Source organism: Panulirus ornatus, chromosome 2 (genome assembly GCF_036320965.1).
Source record: "Panulirus ornatus isolate Po-2019 chromosome 2, ASM3632096v1, whole genome shotgun sequence".
Taxonomy (NCBI): domain Eukaryota; kingdom Metazoa; phylum Arthropoda; class Malacostraca; order Decapoda; family Palinuridae; genus Panulirus; species Panulirus ornatus.
Window position 1 is genome coordinate 77,528,994 of NC_092225.1, and position 22,520 is coordinate 77,551,513.

At 42.7% G+C, this 22,520-nt stretch overlaps 1 non-coding gene across 1 annotated transcript; it reads left to right on the forward strand.

The window, feature by feature from the left end:
- The first annotated feature begins 256 nt into the window (after positions 1 to 256).
- TRNAV-UAC (transfer RNA valine (anticodon UAC)) lies at positions 257 to 328 on the forward strand. Its single transcript has one exon. It is a non-coding gene; the product is annotated as a tRNA-Val (tRNA).
- Positions 329 to 22,520: the final 22,192 nt, after the last annotated feature.

The following is a 22,520-nucleotide window of genomic DNA, read 5'->3' on the forward strand; positions in this document are numbered from 1 at the left end:
CCCTATCCCCAGGGATATATATATATATATATATATACATACATATATATATATATATATATATATATATATATATATATATATATATATATATATATATATATATATATATCCTTCAGTATGTTTACTTTCGATAATGAGGAACAGAAGAAGGAGCCAAGCAAGTAAATTTCGTCAAAGACATCACTCTTTTCTAAACGCTGCCTCGCAAAGATTTTCATTAATTCAAATTGAAGAAACAGACGAATTTTCTATTGTCTGGTTAGCTCAGTGGTAGAGCGTGAGTCTTACACACTCAAGGTCGTGGGTTCGAGACCCACACCAGACATAATTTTTGTCTTTTTCTTTTTTCATTTTGTCCGCATCACATGTGTGCAACATTCAGTATCTTTGTCCAACGTTATAGTGAAGATCTTCACAATAAATTGTGGTTTTCGACCTTATCTGAAAGGGTCAGGTCCACCAAGACGTCCTTGAAATCTTCCAGAAGCTTCTGGCGATCCTCCTCCAACTGCTGGGCACATCAGAGTTAACATGGGCCGGACATCGGTTGTGGAACGACTTAATCTGCTTCCGGTAGTTAGCAGGGAGGATAATGAGGGCTCTGACCTCATACCAGGTCAGCTTAGTTCCAGTCTATTGCTTAGTTCCAGTCTATTGCTTAGTTCCAGTCTATTGCTTAGTTCCAGTCTATTGCAACGACAATAAAAAAGTAAAACTCATTTCTTCGTGGAAAATTGAGAGGAAAACACGACAGCAACATGGAGATTTACTGTGGTTATTTTGCCGGCTAGTCGGCAACGGTCGGTCAAACACTATTTTGCCGTGGTAATCTCAGTGCTTCATATAATATTAAGTCCAAAAAAATGTTCTTGGGGGCGTAGCTCAGTGGTAGAGCACTCGCTTGGCATGCGAGAGGTCCCGGGTTCAAACCCCGGCGCTTCCATTTTTGTTATTTGGGAAATTCATTGTTTTCAGTCTTTTATATATATATATATATATATATATATATATATATATATATATATATATATATATATATATATATATATATATATATATACATATATATATATATATATATATATATATATATATATATATATATATATATAAATATATATATATATATATATATATATATATATATATATATATATATATATATATCGTCCGATCAGGGAAGTTAAGCAACGTTGGGTCTGGTTAGTACTTGGATGGGTGACCGTCTGGGAACACCAGATGCTGTTATCCCTGGGGATAGGGAAGAAAGTATACTTGCCTCGTATTCCCTGCGTGTCGTACAAGGCGACTAAAATGGGAGGGAGCAGAAGGCCGGAAATCCTTTACTCTCATTTTCAATTTTCCAAAAGACGGAACAGAGAAAATATAAAGATATTGTAAAGATGTGACTAATATAAGATATAAGAATGAATGGAAGATACGGATGTAGCTGAAACAAGGAGTAATGAAGATTAAGGTGCAATGAAAATTATTCTGTAGTGAAGATAAATGTATATGTTAAAATTTTGTATTGAACATCAAGAAGTAATGATAATGATGAGAGTGTAGTGAAGATGAGGGTTTAGTTAGGGAGTGGTGACAATTGCCTTTACAATGATAATAAGGAGGTAACACAATGAGGAACACAAACTTTCCAAAGCTACGTTCAAGTCAGACTTTGAACTAAGTTCGGTAAACAGAAGGATGATAAGATGAGAGTGTAGTGAAGAAGAGTATAGTGATGATAAGGATATTGTCAAGATAGGTTGTAGTGAAGATACGAATGTAGTGAAGATACGAATTTAGTAGAGATGAGGGTTATTAAAGAGTAAAGTTTATTCAAAATGATTATGTAGTGAAGATAAGAACTACTTTTAGTGAACATCAGGGAGTGCAATGATGATGGTATGGTAGAAATAACGGTGTAGTGAAGAAGAGGGTATAGCGAAGATATATTTAGTGAAAATAAGCTAGTAGTGAAGATACACGTTAGTGAATATGAGGTAGTAATGAACTTAACCTTATTGATCTGATCCCCCAAATCCTCCAAACTACGTTCAAGGGCGGATCCAAAGCCAACCGAAAAGGCTATTTCTCTGTGTATTGTTAGTGGTGGTGGTGGTGTGTAGGTGTGTGTAATCATCTATTTGCACTGTATTAGGAGGGAGTTTTACACTCGTGGGGCCCCGTGTAAGTACGTTGTTTGTGTGAGTGGGTAAAATCTAAAGCCTTCCTTGAAACCAGCTTAGTCAAGATAAGGTCATGTGAAGATGAGGTTGTAGTGAAGATTATGATAAGCCTTGCATAGTGAAGATAAAGGGATTAAGGAGAGGAGATGAAGTAAAGAAGATTATAGTGAACACAAAAGGTTTCAAGCTAAGTGCAGAGTCGGCCTATGGGCTTGAACTTACATTTTAGGTCAAAGGCATCACCAGTACACCCCGGCCAGCCTTAAAGTTTATACTTACACACACACACACACACACACACACACACACACACACACACACACACACACACACACACATAAGTACATATATATATATATATATATTTACACTGTACCAGAAGCGTTAACTAAAGCTCATTTGGTGAGATCGTGTTTCCTCACATTAAATGTTATCCCAGATGTTCAAAATTCTTCTCTTTGGTCTTTCATTTTCTATGTTTTCCACTTGACTTTCTTCAGTTGAAGTGATTTACCGTTCATGTTTTAGATTAAACTATATTTGTCAATTCACCAATTCCCTCTCCCATCTCATGACGCTTCTTATTGTTCTTTGATTTGAATCCTCAGTTTTCACCTCGCCTTCAACATGATAACCTCTGAATCTGTGAGTGTGTAATGACCTATTTTTACTGTGTGAGGAGAGAGGTCTACACTCGCGAGGCCAAATCTCTAGAGCATTCCGTACTATCATACAACTTGTAAGATTTGTGTATGGTGTCTGCCTTAACCATGACCTCATTCTTCTTATTCCATTCATCAACCACTCTTATATAAACTTTAAAATTACTTCTCTGAATATATTTGAACAATATTGCCCTAATTTCATGTTATGTTCTCTAGGTTTGCGTGTGTGTGTGTGTGTGTGTGTGTGTTCTCAGAAAGTAACTATTATTCAACAATGATTTCCCAAAAGCCATTTACCTCATATCCTTTTATTTCGAAGCTGGAAATGGCTAAATTTTCGTCAAAGTGTTTTTTGTCTCATTAGTATTTATAATGATTTATTGATTCAAAAAGTATTGGTATATCGAAACTATTTAGATCCTTCAACATCTCTAGCCATCTTCACTACACTCTCAACACCATTGGCCAGCCTGACTATTTCTTCGACACCTTTAGATATCATCAAATAATGATCGCAACAAAACTAAATGAATCCGTCTACATATCCGGATTTGTATGGGATTTAATCTGGATAGATCTGGTTATGTGACGTCACATAACCCAGGGGTATATAAGGCCGGCGGCGAGAGAAGTGTCATCATTTGAGGATGGGACTCCGTACCGACAACATCTCCTCTCACACTCTCCGGCAAGAAGAAAATTTGGTAAGTGCACCTCAGGCCGGAGTCAAAATGAGCGTTCCAGTTGTAAAGTTGACCCAGAAGGATGTAAATGACCTGGTGGTCATGAGAGAGGTGGGTCGGGGAGGCAACGCCAAGATTGAAACGGTGTTGTTCCGTGGATCGTGTTGCGTCATCAAAAGCCTTCTGGACGGAGTGAGTTGGAAAAGTCTTATGGATGAAGCCGACATTCACAGGAGACTGGCTGGGGCTGGAGGAGCCCCTCTACTTCGAGCAGTGTGCCGCAACCCCCCATTGATCATCTTAAGCCACACTGGCCAGCCTTATGATAAGTTCATGAGAACATGTCGGTCGGACGAGGAACTGGTCGAGTCCGCCATCATGGTCGCTCGTCGGCTGATGGAAATCCATAAGAAAAACATTGTCCATAATGACGTCAAGGTCGAGAATGTGACGGTGACGATGGGTGAGAAGCCAGAGTTTCACATCATCGACTTCGGCTTGAGCGTTAAGAAGGGAAGCTGCGTTGAGTACAATGTTCCTGACCTGTGGTTGGCCCCTGAGGTCAGGGAGCGCAAGCCGGTCTCCCCAGCCAGTGACGTCTTCTCTTTTGGGCATCTAATGAGGCACGTGTCCATCCTGGTCAGGAAGCAGGGTGTGCGGGAAAGCCTCCAGGATCTTTACCAAACAGCGACCCACAGCGACCCCTCAGAGAGACCAGCTCTGCCACTTATTATTGGTGAGCTGAAGAAGGTGATGAGGTCAGTCCGCCGGAGGCGTACCAGAGGAGGGGGCCAACGGAACCAGAGGAAGGGCAGGAAATGAGGTGCCCTTCCTCAACTATCTACCTCACAATAAGAACTTTGTTTTAGAGGAAATTATTATTTTTACATATCTTAAAACGGGAAAGACCTTTATTTTAGAGGAAATTAAAATATTTATTTAAAACGGGAAAAAATTATGGAACTCGACATGCAACCACCTCCTCGTGGTGAGTTCTGGGTGATAAGAGATCAAACATCTCTTATCAGCTAAGAGTTGCATACAAACGTATTTCCTGATAAGTAAAAGACAACTGGATAATGTTCTTATGATCTTAAATGTTCTTAGAGTCTGGCTAGTGTTATCTTGGAGGTCTTCTATCCCCTACAGCTCGGGCTGGGCCAAGAATGCATCATGGACAACGATAAATGATCTTAGCCTAGCTATCATGGACAACGATAAATGATCTTAGCCTAGCTATCATGGTAAATGATAAATAATCTTAGCCTGGGCATCAAGGCCCATTTTTGGTCGTCCATCATAAATTTGCACGTTATTTTAATATCATTAGTAGTTTTAACTTTATAAGACTGATTTGGTTCAGTTGTATGTTTTCAACCAAGAAAAATTGAAGTGTCCCAAGCATTTAGAAATGGCATTTGTACTACTTAACTCTCGATGTTAGTGAAAACATGTGAGATAACCACGACTGAGCAGCTTTCCTGTGTGCTGTGAATTTATTACCTTCCTTTTTCCTCTCTCTCTCTCTCTCTCTCTCTCTCTCTCTCTCTCTCTCTCTCTCTCTCTCTCTCTCTCTCTCTCTCTCTCTCTCTCTCTCTCTCTCTCTCTCATTCTGATCAAAATATTCGATATTATGAGATTCAATGTAACCAAACTTCTGAATTTCTTGTTTGTCTTGTAAAGTGGATCATGGGGTTTTGTTGATATATATATATATATATATATATATATATATATATATATATATATATATATATATATATATATATATATATATATATATATATATATATATATATATATATATAGCGTGGGCTATGGATAGAGTTGTGCGCAGGAGGGTGGATGTGCTGGAAATGAGATGTTTGAGGACAATATGTGGTGTGAGGTGGTTTGATCGAGTAAGTAATAATAGGATAAGAGAGATGTGTGGTAATGAAAAGAGTGTGGTTGAGAGAGCAGAAGAGGGTGTTTTGAAATGGTTTGGGCACATGGAGAGAATCAGTGAGGAAAGATTGACCAAGAGGATATATGTGTCAGAGGTGGAGGGAATGAAGAGAAGTGGGAGACCAAATTGGAGGTGGAAAGATGGAGTGAAAAAGATTTTGGGTGACTGGGGCCTGAACATGCAGGAGGGTGAAAGTCGTGCAAGGAACAGAGTGAATTGGAACGATGTGGTATACCGGGGTCGACGTGCTGTCAATGGATTGAACCAGGGCAAGTTAAGCGTCTGGGATAACCATGGAAAGTTCTGTGGGGCCTGGATGTTTAAAGGGAGCTGTGGTTTCGGTGCATTATTACATGACAGCTAGAGACTGAGTGTGAACGAATGAGGCCTTTGTTGTCTTTTCCTAGCGCTGCCTCGCACACATGAGGGGGGAGGGGGATGTTATTCCATGTGTGGCGAGGTGGCGAAGGGAGTAAATAAAGACAGAAAGTATGAAGTATGTACATGTGTATATATGTATATGTCTGTGTGTGTATATATATGAGTACATTGAGATGTATAGGTATGTATATTTGCGTGTGTGGACGTGTATGTATATACATGTGTATGGGGGTGGGTTGGGCCATTTCTTTCGTTTGTTTCCCTGCGCTACCTCGCTGACGCGGGAGACAGCGACAAAGCAAAATAAATAAAAAAGTAAATATATGTATATATATATATACATATATACATTTTTAAATATATATATATATATATATATATATATATATATATATATATATATATATATATATATATATATATATATATATATATATATATATATACATATATATATATATATATATATATATATATATATGTGTGTGTGTGTGTGTGGAAATAAAAAGAGCGTGGTTGAGAGAGAAGAAGAGGGTGTTTTGAAATGGTTTGGGCACATGGAGAGAATGAGTGAGGAAAGATTGACCAAGAGGATATATGTGTCAGAGGTGGAGGGAACGAGGAGAAGTGGGAGACCAAATTGGAGGTAGAAAGATGGAGTGAAAAAGATTTTGTGTGATCGGGGCGTGAACATGCAGGAGGGTGAAAGGAGGGCAAGGAATAGAGTGAAATGGATCGATGTGGTATACCGGGGTTGACGTGCTGTCAGTGGATTGAATCAGGGCATGTGAAGCGTCTGGGGTAAACCATGGAAAGCTGTGTAGGTATGTATATTTGCGTGTGTGGACGTGTATGTATATACATGTGCATGGGGGTGGGTTGGGCCATTTCTTTCGTCTGTTTCCTTGCGCTACCTCGCAAACCCGGGAGACAGCGACAAAGCAAAAAAAAAAAAAAAAAAGAAAACAAAAAATATATATATATATATATATATATATATATATATATATATATATATATATATTCTTTTATTTCATTCAAACCATTCGCCATTTTCCGCGTTAGCGAGGTAGCGTTAAGAACAGAGAACTGGGCCTTTGAGGGAATATCCTTACCTGGTTCCCTTCTCCGTTGGAAAATATATATATATATATATATATATATATATATATATATATATATATATATATATATATATATATATATATATATATGTATATATATATATTTATTTATTTATTTATTTATTTATTTTGCTTTGTCGATGTCTCCCGCGTTTCCGAGGTAGCGCAAGGAAACAGACGATAGAATGGCCCAACCCGCCCACATACAAACGTATATACATACACGTCCACACACGCAAATATACATACCTATACATCTCAATGTACACATATATATACACACACAGACATATACATATATACACATGTACATAGTTCATACTGTCTGCCTTTATTTGTTCCCATCGCCACCTCGCCACACATGGAATAACAACCCCCTCCCCCCTCATGTGTGCGAGGTAGCGCTGGGAAAATACACAAAAGGCCCCATTCGTTCACACTCAGTCTCTAGCTGTCATGCAATAATGCACCGAAACCACAGCTCCCTTTCCACATCCAGGCCCACACAACTTTCCATGGTTTACCGCAGACGGTTCACATGCCCTGGTTCAATCCATTGACAGCACTTCGACCCCGGTATACCACATCGTTCCATTTCACTCTATTCCTTGCACGCCTTTCACCCTCCTGCATGTTCAGGCCCCGGTCACTCAAAATCTTTTTCACTCAATCTTTCCACCTCCAATTTGGTCTCCCACTTCTCCTCGTTCCCTCCACCTCCGACACATATATCCTCTTGGTCAATCTTTCCTCACTGATTCTCTCCATGTGCTCAAACCATTTCAAAACACCCTCTTCTGCTCTCTCAACCACACTATTTTTATTTCCACACATCTCTCTTACCCTTACATTACTTACTCGATCATACCACCTCACACCACATATTGTCCTCAAACATATCATTTCCAGCACATCCACCCTCCTGCGCACAACTCTATCCATAGCCCACACCTCGCAACCATACAACATTGTTGGAACCACTATTCCTTCAAACATACCCATTTTTGCTTTCCGAGATAATGTTCTCGACTTCCAAACATTCTTCAAGGCTCCCAGGATTTTCGCTCCCTCCCCCACCCTATGATTCACTTCCGATTCCACGGTTCCATCCGCTGCCAGATCCACTCCCAGATATATAAAACACTTTACTTCCTCCAGTTTTTCTCCATTCAAACTTACCTCCCAATTGACTTGACCCTCAACCCTACTGTACCTAATAACCTTGCTCTTATTCACATTTACTCTTAACTTTCTTCTTTCACACACTTTACGAAAGTCAGTCACCAGCTTCTGCAGTTTCTCAAATGAATCAGCCACCAGAGCTGTATCATCAGCGAACAACAATTGACTCACTTCCCAAGCTCTCTCATCCACAACAGACTGCATACTTGCCCCTTTTTCCAAAACTCTTGCATTCACCTCCCTAACAACCCCATCCATAAACAAATTAAACAACCATGGAGACATCACACACCCCTGCCGCAAACCTACATTCACTGAGAACCAATCACTTTCCTCTCTTCCTACACGTACACATGCCTTACATCCTAGATAAAAACTTTTCACTGCTTCTAACAACTTGCCTCCCACACCATATATTCTTAAAACCTTCCACAGAGCATCTCTATCAACTCTATCATACGCCTTCTCCAGATCCATAAATGCTACATACAAATCCATTTGTTTTTCTAAGTATTTCTCACATACATTCTTCAAAGCAAACACCTGATCCTCACATCCTCTACCACTTCTGAAACAGCACTGCTCTTCCCCAATCTGATGCTCTGTACATGCCTTCACCCTCTCAATCAATACCCTCCCATATAATTTACCAGGATACTCAACAAACTTATACCTCTGTAATTTGAGCACTCACTCTTATCCCCTTTGCCTTTGTAGAATGGCACTATGCAAGCATTCCGCCAATCCTCAGGCACCTCACCATGAATCATACATACATTAAATATCCTTACCAACCAGTCAACAATACAGTCACCCCCTTTTTTAATAAATGCCACTGCAATACCATCCAAAGCTGCTGCCTTGTCGGCTTTCATCTTCCGTAAAGCTTTTACTACCTCTTCTCTATTTACTAAATCATTTTCCCTAACCCTCTCACTTTGCACACCACCTCGACCAAAACACCCTATATCTGCCACTCTATCATCAAACACATTCAACAAACCTTCAAAATACTCACTCCATCTCCTACTCACATCACCACTACTTGTTAATCACCTCCCCATTAGCCCCCTTCACTGAAGTTCCCATTTGCTCCCTTGTCTTACGCACTTTATTTACCTCCTTCCAAAACATCTTTTTGTTCTCCCTAAAATTTAATGATACTCTCTCACCCCAACTCTCATTTGCCCTCTTTTTCACCTCTTGCACCTTTCTCTTGACCTCCTGTCTCTTTCTTTTATACCTCTCCCACTCATTTGCATTTTTCCCTTCAAATATCGTCCAAATGCCTCTCTCTTCTCTTTCACTAATACTCTTACTTCTTCATCCCACCACTCACTACCTTTTCTAATCAACCCACCTCCCACGCTTCTCATGCCTCAAGCATCTTTTGCGCAAGCCATCACTGCTTCCCTAAATACATCCCATTCCTCCCCCACTCCCCTTACCTCCTTTGTTCTCACCTTTTTCCATTCTGTACTCAGTCTCTCCTGGTACTTCCTCACACAAGTCTCCTTCCTAAGCTCACTTTCTCTCACCACTCTCTTCACCCCAACATTCTCTCTTCTTTTCTGAAAACCCCCACAAATCTTCACCTTCGCCTCCACAAGATAATGGTCAGACATCCCTCCAGTTGCACCTCTCAGCACATTAACATCCAAAAGTCTCTCTTTCGTGTGTCTATCAATTAACACGTAATCCAATAACGCTCTCTGGCCATCTCTCCTACTTACATAAGTATACTTATGTATATCTCGCCTTTTAAACCAGGTATTCCCAATCACCAATCCTTTTTCAGCACATAAATCTACAAGCTCTTCACCATTTCCATTTACAACACTGAACACTCCATGTATACCAATTATTCCCTCAACTGCCACATGACTCACCTTTGCATTCAAATCACCCATCACTATAACCCGGTCTCGTGCATCAAAACCACTAACACACTCATTCAGCTGCTCCCAAACACTTGCCTCTCATGATCTTTCTTCTCATGCCCAGGTGCATATGCACCAATAATCACCCATCTCTCTCCATCAACTTTCAGTTTTACCCATATCAATCTAGAATTTACTTTCCTACACTCTGTCACATATTCCCACAATTCCTGATTCAGGAGTAGTGCTACTCCTTCCCTTGTTCTTGTCCTCTCACTAACCCTTGACTTTACTCCCAAGACATTCCCAAACCACTCTTCCCCTTTACCCTTGAGCTTCGTTTCACTCAGAGCCAAAACATCCAGGTTATTTTCCTCAAACATGCTACCTATCTCTCATTTTTTTCTCATTTTGGTTACATCCACACACATTTAGACACCTCAATCTGAGCTTTCGAGGAGGATGAGCACTCCTCGCGTGACTCCTTCTTCTGTTTCCCCTTTTAGAAAGTTGAAATACAAGGAGGGGAGGGTTCCTGGCCCCCCCGCTCCCGTCCCCTTTAGTCGCCTTCTACGACACGTGAGGAATGCGTATATATATATATATATATATATATATATATATATATATATATATATATATATTGCGGAGGAGATTTTTAAAAACATTTTGTTTCAGAATTTAGACATGAATCTAGGTATATTTTCGCCACTGACTAAGATTATGACCTTCATTTCCTTCTAGGAGATACAGTTTTTCAGATAATGCACTTATCAATAAATGAACCTCTCATGAGCATAGGTAGTTCTAAGTGGAGCTTAAAATGTTGTGCTTCTACACAATGGCAACAAATATGGATCACTCCCAATTGGTGGTTCAACTATGATGAGTGAACAGCAGGACACAATCGTCCTGGTCTTACACAAGATATCATACCACCATGACCAATGGTTATGTGTGTGGATCTTAAGATGGTGACTTTTCTCCTGGGTCAGCAGAGTGGGTACAACAAGTAGCCCTGCTTTATCTGTCTCTGGGATAGTAGAGCTGAGGATGAGCACTGGCTGAGAAAACAATGGTCTCTGAGAGAAAACATGTTGGTTGGAGACAAGAATGTAATGGCAGAACCCTTGGTTGACAAAGATAAGATCATTGTACCACCACTGCACATCAAACTAGGTTTAATGAAACAGTTTGTGAAGATTTGGTACAAAGAAGGACACTCTGCTTTGACTACACAGGCAGAAAATGTCCAGCGCTGATCATGGAGAAGGTGAAGGCAGGTATTGTCGACGGGTCACAAATCATGGAACTCATGAAAGACCCACATTTCCAAGATTCAATGACCAATGTTGAGGCAGAGGCATGGTCTTCGTTCACTGTGGTTGTAAGGAATTGTCTTGGTCATCATAAAGCAGATAACTACCCTGAACTAGTGGAGAACCTGCCATCTTCTTTCCCTCAACTTGGCTGTAAAATGAACATCAAAGTGCATTACCTCCACACCCACTTGGCCAGACAACCTAAGTGAGGAACTGGCTCAACCATTCCACCAAGATTTAAGAACCATGGAAGAAAGATCCCGGGGACACTGGGATACCCATACCTGGGACACTGGGATACCCATACCTGGGACACTGGGATACCCATACCTGGGACACTGGGATACCCATGTGATGGTGGATCAGTGCTGGATCATTGCAGGTGATTGTGGTGGGTCAGGTGAGCACAAACGTGACATGTGTGAGGACATGATGAACCATGATGATATATAACTTTCTAGGTTGGGCTCACCACCGTCACCATTATCTGTGGATGTCATCATCATCATCATCATCATCATCATCATTTCATCGTAAATCAACCAATGCTACTTGTAGGAAGCCATTTCTCTTGATGCCACAATAATGATGGTATGTTGTATGTAATTATATCATCATATCTCCATCACCAGAGAACAACGGAGGAGGAGGAGGAGGAGGCCATATTTAGAATCAGCCAGCCACCAAACCTGACCTGACCTGACCTGACCTGACCATCAACACAAGACTACCATCATGACGACGTCACCAAGTGTTGACGTCATCACTGATGACATCATGATGATGACGTCACCAAGTGTCATGTTGTGTTGACCTCATCACTGATGACATCATGACGACGTCACCAAGTGTCATGTGGTGTTCACCTCATCACTGATGACATCATTATGATGATGTCACCAAGTGTCATGTGGTGTTGACCTCATCACTGATGACATCATGATGACGTCAGCAAGTGTCATGTGATGTTGACGTCATCACTGATGACATGAGGGCCACTATGATGGCTGTTGTGTGGCAAGTCTGGATTCATGTTCAATGGGGTTCAGGTCAGGTCAGGTCAGGTCAGGTCAGGGATGTGGTTGGGGGCAACATACCCCAGTGGGGCTCAAACCACACCTTAACACCCCGACCCACCCACCCACCCACCCACCCACCCACCCACACCTGTGGATGGGGCAGTTGTCGTGCACGACCAGGTCAAATGGCTCCGGCTCAGGGTAGAGCATTGTGGCCCAACCTGACCTGCTGCTGTACGGGGCGCCCGTCAGTAGAGAACGTTTTCTCATCACAGAAAACGACCAGCTGCCAGAAGGAGAGCAGCTGGTCGACCTACTACACCAGCTGTACCATCCTCCTCTGCTACATGTTATGTGGCTCACCCTGGCTGGCTGGCTGGCTGGCTGGCTGGGTGGCTGGCTGGGTGGCTGGCTGGCTGGCTGGGTGGCTGGCTGCCTGGCTGGCTGGCTGGCTGGCTGGCTGGGTGGCTGGGTGGGTGGCTGTTAGTTATGTGGGTGGCTGGGTGGCTGACTGGGTGGGTGGGTGTTAGTTATGTGGGTGGCTGGGTGGCTGGCTGGGTGGCTGGGTGGGTGGCTGGCTGGGTGGGTGGGTGGGTGGGTGTGAGTGCAGGTCTGCCTGGGTGGGTGGGTGGGTGGGTGTGAGTGCAGGTCTGCCTGGGTGGGTGGGTGGGTGGGTGTGAGTGCAGGTCAGCCTGGGTGGGTGGGTGGGTGTGAGTGCAGGTCAGCCTGGGTGGGTGGGTGGGTGTGAGTGCAGGTCAGCCTGGGTGGGTGGGTGGGTGGGTGTGAGTGCAGGTCAGCCTGGGTGGGTGGGTGGGTGGGTGTGAGTGCAGGTCAGCCTGGGTGGGTGTGAGTGCAGGTCAGCCTGGGTGGGTGGGTGGGTGTGAGTGCAGGTCAGCCTGGGTGGGTGTGAGTGCAGGTCAGCCTGGGTGGGTGGGTGTGAGTGCAGGTCAGCCTGGGTGGGTGGGTGTGAGTGCAGGTGTCCCATCTTACAACGCTAACTTGGTGTCCACAATATTTCTTGCCACAACCAATGTGTCTAATAGCCATCATCTTCCTGGCCCATCTTTCTGGGTCATGTTTACACCATCATTAATGTTCATCATCATCATCATCACTACACATACATGATGATGATCATGATGATAATGATATATTAACATTGTCATTTGAACAAGGTCAGGTACTCACGTGAGCATAAGACAACTTCTCTCACATTATATGAGTCGCCAATACAGCCGCCGCCATTAATGTCACCTAAAATAACGCCATCATTACTAATATTGTTGACTATATTTTGACCACCATCCAGGATGGTAGTGAACCACTGTGGGTGGCTGATGAGGCTCACCTGCCACAACACTAACAATACTCCAGCTACAACAACACACCTGGTGACGTCAACCTCCATGACGTCATCACTCCAGCCGGTACATTGCCTCAAGTAGTGACGTCATAGTCTGCAAAATGTTTTGGACAAATATCGCGGTATCTGGCAACTACCTCCTCCTCTCGCGTCCCCAGGTCTTCTTTGTCTTTGCAGAGTTTCTCTTCATAAAAAGCAATTCATAAATCCGTATTTTAAGTTTTATTCATTTTATAAGGTGGATGTGCTAGCTGACGCTGCCGCCTGTGATGCCAATGAACCAATAATGATGATAGATAAGTCCCTTCCAAGGAGGGGCAGGAAAAGAGAGGGGGAAAGAGCAAGAATTGTTAGAGGAAGTGAATTTTAGAGGGAGGAAAAGAGCCAGGCTTAACCCAGCTTGCATAGGAAAAATAGGTTAAGAAGGGCGATGATGAGTGGAGGGCAAGGTTTTATTTTGTTTATCTATTTATTCATTTTTTTATCACTTTATGTTATTTTATTTTTCTGTATTTCTATTTTAATTATTTATTTATTTTTTTTTTTCAAGGGATATAGGAGGAGATGGATCGTATCTCTGACCGATGGACACTGATTTTACCAAGGCGTTTCCCGCACGGACTTAGCAGCAAGGTCTATAGAGGTTTTTAGTTTTGTAATATATTGGCACTGGATGTTGTCCAGGTTGTATATTAAACATGTTACCTGGGTGATCTATTCCCAGGAGATTGTTGAAGTAATCAATCCAGTGAGTATGATGTATTTGAAATCGCTCTACTTGTCTTTCAAACAATATCCTCCAGTAGATGTTTGGAGGAGGGATTCGTGCTCTCTCGTGAAGTTCTGTGTTCCTGATGAACTCGTGCCATTTGATGTTAAAAACCCAACGTAGAGCTTTGTTCTGAATGATTTGGAGTGCACGGATGTTGGATTTGGCTCCGAGTTCCAGAGCTGAAGGGGCGTATGTGATAAGAGGTCGTATTAATGCTTTGTAGAGGTGCAATTTGGATTTGAATTGCGCCTCTCTGAATCTATACAATTTTGCGAGCTCCGCTCTCGCAATAGCCGCTCTACACTGTATATGTCGGTTCATTCTCAGGTGTACATCATAGTTTAGGCCCAGGACAGTGTTGGTGTTTGAGATGGGAATGGGTAAATGTCGGTGTATACAGGAGTGTAGGTACACATTAGTTATGTTGTATCTCTGACGTACATTAAAGTAGGATATGTTGGATTTTGCAGGATTTGTTTTAATCCTCCATTTTAACTCCCAGAGAGAAACGTGGTCAATTTCCTGTTGGGTTCTATTGATTAAGTGTGTGAGGGTTCTGGCTCTGATTAGCTGTGTGACATCATCTGCATATTGGAGAGTGATGGAGTCCAGGTGTATAGGATTGGGAAGATCATTTGTGTAGAGTGTGTAGAGAGTGGGGGCCAGCACGGAGCCTTGGGGTACACCGGCATTAAGGAAGAAGTAGTTTGAGTAAATGTTTCTGTATTTGATTCGGGTTTTTCTGTTGCTAAGATAGTTAGAAAGAAGTTCAATGGTGGGTCGTGGGAGTTGGAAGTGGGTGCTTAGTTTATACCTCAATCCATCGTGCCAAAAGGTGTCAAAGGCTTTTTCAACATCATTTGTGATGAGTGCAGTCATTTTGTATGCCCGCGTGTTGTTTTTAATGTAGTTAGTGATTATGTTGACTTCATCTGGTATGATGTTGACGAAAGCCAAACTGTTTGTGTGAGAGTAGGTTGTTGTTTGTTAGGTACTGTCTAAGTCTGTTGTTTAAGATTCTTTGAATTGTCTTCCCAATGGACTCAAGTAGGCTGATGGGTCTGTAGATCACTGGGTCTCTGTTGGATTTGTTGGGTTTTGGTATCATTGTGGTTGTTGCTGTTTTGAAGACCGCGGGAAAATAGCCAGAGGCTAGTGCCACGTTGAAGAGGAAGGTGATGGCTCTAATAGCGTTGTTAGGGAGATGTGTAAGTAGCTGGTAACCAATGCCTGAATTACCTTGGGCTACTTTGAGCGATTTTAGAAAGAGGAATTTGACCTCGCTCGATCTTATGGGAGTTGTGAGAAGGTGGTCGTGTGAAAGCGATTGGTCGTACGCCAGAGGGTGGGGATGGTGGGGGGTGGGGGGTGGGGTGGGGGAGGGGGGGGTGAAAGATACCTTCCCAGTGTTTTTGAAAAATGTTGGCAATGTCTTGTGGGTTATGGTGTAGAGTGTTGTCGTCATTTAGCCGATTGAAGTCTGTTTTTGGTATTCCTTTGAGTTTCCGGGTTCTGCTCCAAAACTCTTGAGGAGATTTAATTCGGTGTTGTTCTGTTGTGGTGATGAGAGATTTCCAGTGTCTATTGTGGTCTTCTAGAAGGCTGTTGAGTGTGTGGTTTTGTTGTGATGTGAGGTCCCACCTTACTAGGCCCAAACGATGTCTGTTTTGCTCAAAGCGTCGACGGTAGCACGAGAGGAGTCTGGTTGTTTTGGGAAAAAGGAAGAAGGAATATCTTGAGGTAAATGAAGATGTTGGGATAGAGGCGTCAGCTGCCTGTGTGATTGTTTCATGTATATGTTCTATTTCTGTGTCTATTAGTGTTATTGGGTGATTTTCGTAGTTTGTCGTGTAAGTGCAGTTGGAGAGAGTGTCTTTAAAGCTCTCCCAGTCTTCCCTTTTGTAGTGGTAGTGTGAGGGTGATGGGACGAGGATAGGGTTAGACGAGAGATAAAGAAAGATAGGGATGTGGTCGGAACCACACAGTGGTCCTGGAGACAAGAAATTATGAAGATAATTACTGGCTCTGTTGGAGAAGACATGATCTGGTCTGCCTTTTCCTCCTAGGCCAGTGAAGACAGTGTGGAAGTAAGGTTCTAGAAAGTTAAGACGTTTGTAAGAGTATAAAGCGAATAAGTCATCACCATGAGAATTGTTTCTGTTGTGGTGGAAGGTTCTGTGTTGGGCGTTGAGGTCAGCTAGAAGGTAGACTGGGATATGTGTATGATTAAATACTGTGTAGAGATCAAGGAGTGGAATGGTAGTGTTGAGTCGAGAATATGTAGTGCAGAAGATAATGAAGCCATGTATTGTGTTTATCTTAACTGCTAGAAAGTGTTGGTATTGCCATGAGGTGGCGAGGTATTCGTGCTCGATGGTGTTGCGTATTAGAATAGCGACTCCCTCGTGTCTACTGTCTGGAGACTGTCGTGATGTACACCCGCAATGTCTAATTTTGTATCCGTTGGTGATACATGTGATGTTAAGTATCACAACATCGGGTTTTTTCTCTTCGAGGAGAGTGGCAATCAGATGACGGCCATTGTGATAGCTGCGCAAGTTAAACTATAAGATTTTTAGCATTTTACGACTTATGGAAGTTTATTGTCTTTCTGTGTCTGTTGTCGATGAAGGCCGTTGACGCACCGTTTGAGAGTTTCACGTGTATCATGTTTCTAGTCTTGGGTCGGGATCTATCTGGTGAGGGGTCAGGAGAGGGGAGAGGGGAGGGGAGAGGGGAGGGGAGAGGGTCATTGTCGACGAGTTGAAGGTTAAGGTTGACCGTTGGTGGGGTGTCTGGTGTGTCGACAGGGTCAGGTGCTGGGGCTCCTCTGGGAGGGTTAGGCTCCGGACGGAGGGATGGGGAAGGGGGAGGTGGGGATTGGTGAGTGGAGGTTCAGGGGGAACTGTCGTGGTGGTGGAAGTTGAGACGGTGGGGGTGTGAGAGGAATCGGTATTTGGAGAGACAGTAGGATTGTTGGTGTTGGGTTGGGGGTTGTGGATGGAGTTGTGTTAGGGGGTGCGGAGGGGGTATTGGAAGTTGGGAGGGTGACAGGTTGAGCAGTTGGGGGAGAGTTGGAAGTGTTACTGGGGGTCTCCTGGGATACGTTTTCGTTAGGGGTCAGGGTGGCGGACGAGACAGGGGTCGGTGAGGGATGGTTGTTGGCGGGGGAGCTGAGGAGTGCAGGTGGAGCTCGTACATTGGGTAGGTTGTTATGAGCAAGAAGCAAATCAAAGATTCTGATGAATTCCGACTTATCTTCCCCGCTCAGGAACAACGCTTTAAGGTAGCACGCATGCATCCTACCTTGTAGGGTGAGGAGGTCTGAAGAATTAGTAGTTGGGATAGGAGAAGCTTGGGTGGCAGGGGAAGGAGCAGCAGCAACAACTGTTGCGTAGAGGTGAGGGTTTGTGGAAGGAGATGAGTTGGATTTTTGTTTCTGACGCACTTCGCGGAGTTACTCCTTCTTACGTGGGCACAGTCCAGATACAGGAACGTGATTACCTTTACAGTTAACGCACTTCGCTGCCTGAACCTTGCACTCACGATAACCATGACCAGTTTCAGCGCATTGACTACAGGTTTGGTGGGGTTCTTTACAGTTCTTAGTCTCATATTCGTATCTAAGACATTTGAAACATTGTTGTACGTCGAGATGTTCATCTTTCTTCAGGGATTTTGCTGGCACAGAGATCATGGGGAACAGGACTCCCCGGGGGAGCAGGCGATCAGCCTCGGTCGGGTTTGAACATTGTATCTTTATTGATCTGGAGTTATTCGGTTTATAGACGTTGATGACATTAACGTCATTGTTTTCACCATTGATGGCTTCAACAATCTCCGAAGGGCTGAGGGACAAGATAGATTCATCAACATTGTAGGCAATAATAGTACATCTAGCTTGAAGGGGGCAGCGGTCCTGAACGATTTGGTAGTTGTTTTTAGCTAGTTCATCAAGGAGAGGCTTAGATAGGATTCTATCTAAATCACTATCTCTGCCCAAGCAAATCTTAAACTGGTATTTGTTCGAGGGAAATTGAATGACCCTAGTAGGACGGATCTCATTGGTCTTAAAGACGATGGCCAGGAGTTCGAACGTGGAAGGAGGGGGGCAATCAGTTTTGAGGGATTTTAGACGTATGTCGGGCGGCATGTTGGTGGCATCAGTGTCCTAGTGCGAGAAAACGTGAGTGAGGGAGGCTCGACGGTCCAAGGTAAGGGAGAGGTAAGAGATAGTGTGAGGGTCTCCACCCCGTCAGGTGAGAACAGGTCCACTCCAGCCTCCACTCCTCAGGAAAATGAGTTTTCCAGAATGGGTTGGGGAAGCTGGGGTAGAGATTGCTCAAGCCAAACGGTCGAGAGATGGATGATGGATGATAAAAAAGTGAAAAATAAAAAAGGGATGTGAAGATGGAGTGGAGGCAACGCGGGGGTGTGGGGAGCAGCGAGGGTGGTGAGGGAACAGCCTGCCGGCGTCGTCACCGTAACGGTCTCCCGCGGGAAGGACCAACGCGGGAGGCAACGTTACAATCCACTTCTTTCTTCTGTCTTCTCTCTTCTGTCTTCTTTCTTCTGTCTTCTCTCTTCTCTCTTCTGTCTTCTCTCTTCTGTCTTCTGTCTTCTGTCTTCTATATTCTGTCTTCTTTCTTCGTGGGATCTGGCGGTTAATCCTCCATCAACCACGTGGTTAACACGTGGTCGAGACAGGAGCAGCAAGAACCTTCTCGAATGGCTAGAAAAGATGATGTATACATAGGAACATTCTTATATATACCGGGTCAGATGGACGTAAAAGTAGCAGTTGTACCTTCTGTGGCTATCATCGTGTGCTTTTTGTGAAATGTGCATTTTTCTTTGTATGTATCTTATGGAACATAGACAACACACCAAGCTCTATCTTATGACACCATTATATCTTACTTTTTTCCCTATATACATAGAGATAATTGTGAAAAATAGCCTTTTAACCTTCATCTGGATCAAGTGAGGCAGGGTGGGCGGAGCTTATGGCTTTCCTTCAGCCAATAGGGAGGGAGTTTGTGTCTGCTAGTGTATAAAACGCGCTCGCGCCACCGAAGACGACATTACCTAATTACTGATACCTAACCCAAACAATACATAGGAATTTCATCCTTACAACTTATCAAACTATATCAAATGCAGCCCTCTCATTGGTAGATCATTGTCAACCAATGGCAAGCACGTATTTCACCATATATACAGGCACCGAGGCCCGTTAAACCCCGTTTTCAAACCTCCAGTCTACAAAAAAGGACTTTAACTGGCCTTCCTTTCCACACTTAACACACCCACCCACTACTACCACAAACACACACTCCCATTACTTGTATACTTTATTTACTTATAATTTCTCGTTGTATCCCGCGTTAGCGAGGCAGCGAAAGGAATCACACGAAAGAATGGGCCAACCCTCCCACATACACATGTATACATATACACGTGCAGAAACGCCCATATACATACCTATGGATTTCAACCTATACATATTCATACATACACATACATATATATACACATGTACATACTTCATACTTACTGTCTTTATTCATTCTCGTCGCCACCCCGCACACTTTATTCATACTTTATATATATCTTTCTTTTCTTTCATACTATTCGCCATTTCCCGCGTTAGCAAGGTAGCGTTAAGAACAGAGGACTGGGCATTGGGTGAATATCCTCACCTGGCCCCCTTCTCTGCTCCTTCTTTTGGAAAATTAAAAAAAGAAAAGAAAAAACGAGAGGGGAGGATTTCCAGCCCTCCACTCCCTTCCCTTTTAGTCGCCTTATACAACACGCAGGGAATACGCACGAAGTATTCTTTCTCCCCTATCCCAGGGATTATACATGAAAGCCGGCAAGGCAGCGGGTTTGGATAGCATTGCAGTGGAATTTATTTAAAAAGGGGGTGACTGTATTGTTGACTGGTTGGTAAGATTATTTAATGAATGATTCATGGTGAGGTGCCTGAGGATTGGCGGAATGTTTGCATAGTGCAATTGTACAAAGGCAAAGGGGACAAAGGTGAGTGCTCAAATTACAGAGGTATAAGTTTATTGAGTATTCCTGGGAAATTATATGGGAGGTTATTGATTGAGAGGGTGAAGGCATGTACAGAGCATCAGATTGGGGAAGAGCAGTGTGGTTTCAGCAGTGGTAGAGGATGTGTGGATCAGGTGTTTGCTTTGAAGAATGTATGTGAGAAGTACTTAGAAAAGCAAATGGCTTTGTATGTACCATTTATGGATCTGGAGAAGGCATATGATAGAGTTGATAGAGATGCTCTGTGGAAGGTATTAAGAATATATGGTGTGGGAGGAAAGTTGCTAGAAGCAGTGAAAAGTTTTTATCGAGGATGTAAGGCATGTGTACGTGTAGGAAGAGAGGAAAGTGATTTGTTCTCAGTGAATGTAGGTTTGCGGCAGGGGTGTGTGATGTCTCCATGGTTGTTTAATTTGTTTATGGATGGGGTTGTTAGGGAGGTGAATGCAAGAGTTTTGGAAAGAGGGGCAAGGATGAAGTCTGTTGGGGATGAGAGAGCTTGGAAAGTGAGTCAGTTGTTGTTCGCTGATGATACAGCGCTGGTGGCTGATTCATGTGAGAAACTGCAGAAGCTGGTGACTGAGTTTGGTAAAGTGTGTGAAAGAAGAAAGTTAAGAGTAAATGTGAAGGTTATTAGGTACAGTAGGGTTGAGGTATGCTCCTTTTGTGTGTTACTTGTTCCTAGTCTATAAATATTGACATATATATACTTCTGGGTAATATGATTATTCATCTTTGTAGTTTCGCAAATTAATCTAAGTTTTTAGTTATTCTCGCATATATTCTTTCTTATGTTTTCATACATTGGTACTATTGTTTTTAGTGATGATTACTTTCATATATAGAGTCCATTACTGATATGTTATACTATTATGTGCACCTCTCATATACAGAGTCTTGTATTCATATGTTATACTGTTATGCCAGCCTTTCATTGCCTTTATTTCATTACAATATTTTCAAATGATATTCATGTTATGTATTTTGCATTAGGTCAATATTGTTAATTATATCTTAAATAGTTTTAGGGGGTTATTACTTACACACTTTATGTAAGATTGTATTACATGTCCGAAGAAATTCCACGCGGTAATCGTAAAGGTTCATATGTACTTAGGAATTTACCTAGAATCTCTTATTATAAACGGAACCAGCCTTCTAAAATGGCGACGTCACACAAAGTTGTTTTGACAGATTCTGGTGACACAGATGACCCACAGAAACCTTCTCACACGTTACCACACCCACACCCACCTCCCACGCCACATCACAAAAACTCAGGACAATCAAATCCTTCACAAAAAAACTGTTTTCACACTAAAACAAGCTAGGGAACCACACGAGCTATTTGATGGTAAACTGTCAAATTCTGATCGGTGGATTAGAAATGCAGAGGACATTGTTGAACATAATGGTGATTCAGGAGACAGAGCGCTTATATCGGCTGCTAAAAATCTCATTGATTTCAACCAGCCTAACAATTACGCTAGGGTTGTCTATGACTCAGATGACATTGGAAACTGTACATCTTGGGAGGAATTGAAAACGTTGTTTAAATTAGGTTGTGAGGAATATTTCTCAAATAGTTTACTACACGTCCTTTTACGTGCTCTAAACACAACATACTTGGATGATACGTCAGTCCCTGATCACTGGAGTACCTTACATGGAAGAATGAGATTAGTTAGGCAGGATTATGAATCCTTACCCTGGATATCAGCCATGATGAATCCTGAAACTCATGTGCAAACACTCATGCGATTATTACACATAACCTTCATTCTCAAGGACCTGACCTCCAGACGTAAGACGACGGTTACTTAATGAGAACATCGACCCATCATTGTGGGTCAGTAACAAAAGTGTTGAATTACACTCAAAAGAAAGGTGGATATTCCAACACCAAGACACTGGGGAGGGTGTCGGCTT